Genomic DNA, 1178 nt, shown 5'->3' with positions numbered 1-1178 from the left:
CGCGGAGTCGGCTGGGGCTATACCAGACAGGTCCAGTCGCCGCTTGCTCCTCGGCCGAGAGAACACACACACAACGACGCAACCAGTGCGCACACCTGCCGCTTCAGTCGCGGCAAGCGTCGGTGCCTGGCGGGAGGTCGCTATTAGGGATCCTATGGCACAAGTCGTGAAGAAGCCTCGTCGACTCGTCCCCTGGCCCTGCCTGTGATCGCCGCGCAGCCACACGCCACACCGCAAACCAATTCCTCCGGCTCTCCCAGGGGAGGGGGGCCGCGACGACGAGCCTTTTTCTCGCTGTGTCGCCCCCTCACAGTGGGCTCAAAGGCGTGGCCTGTACCCGCAGGGCCTGTACTGGCCCCGTTATACTCCCCGCGCACACACACACACACACAAACGAGGCTCATGTCACTTGGTCGCCACGTGGCGCACCTCCGCCGCCACCCTGGCCGCCGCCTCGGGCTTTAGTCGCGCCGCCGTCTGCGCGAGCTCGGGCAGAGCGCCGAGGAGGCGCTCGCGCCGCTGGTCGCTCTCCTCAATCTGGGCGTACATGCGCAGCCGCGTGGCGTGGCGCTCGTCCTCATGGATGCGCGCGCGCTGCGAGAGGCGCACCGAGAAGAAGAGCGCAATGCCGGCCAGCAGGAGCCCGGAGTAGATGAACTGCCGGTCCCGCCGCAGCGCCAGCTCCTCCTGCTGCCGCTTGAAGGCGGCGAAGGCGGCGTCGGAGTCGCCGCTCGCAGCGGCGGCGACCATCCGCCCGCCCGGGGAGGAGGAGGTGCTCTGAGAGCGCTGCGAGGCGAGCCGCGGCAGCGCAGTGCAGCGTCCCAACATGGCGGCTTGCTTCGCTTCCCAACGCGTCACGACCCCGCATTTCTTTTTACCAAGAGCGGCGCCTGCTAACCTCTCTTGCGAGGAGCGCGGGGCTCGTCTTCGGAAAGACCAGGATCGCTCTACTGGCAAACTTCTGGCTGACACGCGCGCCCCGTCGAGCTGACGGCGGGCGCGCTGCGGTCGCACGCCCACCCAAGTCATATGCCATGGCGTGCGATCTAGAATCAGCCCACGCGCCTCTGCTCGCAAACACTCACCCATTGAATTGTCACTGCCCGTGAGTGCGAGATAGGGCTAGCGGCTGGCCGCTAGCCTCTGAGGAGGGCGTCCATAGACACCTCACATGACCC

The 1178-nt window shown here is 67.1% G+C and overlaps 1 protein-coding gene across 1 annotated transcript in view; it reads right to left on the bottom strand.

The window, feature by feature from the left end:
* Positions 1–1178, bottom strand: part of EMIHUDRAFT_449435 (hypothetical protein) — a gene marked incomplete at its 5' end in the record, with an annotated part of 4470 nt that overhangs the window by 862 nt on the left and 2430 nt on the right. The window lies entirely within an intron of this gene.

Source organism: Emiliania huxleyi (assembly GCF_000372725.1).
Source record: "Emiliania huxleyi CCMP1516 chromosome Unknown EMIHUscaffold_16, whole genome shotgun sequence".
Classification (NCBI taxonomy): domain Eukaryota; phylum Haptophyta; order Isochrysidales; family Noelaerhabdaceae; genus Emiliania; species Emiliania huxleyi.
The sequence above is the reverse complement of the archived record's forward strand: the minus strand, read 5'-3'. Positions and strand labels throughout refer to the sequence as shown.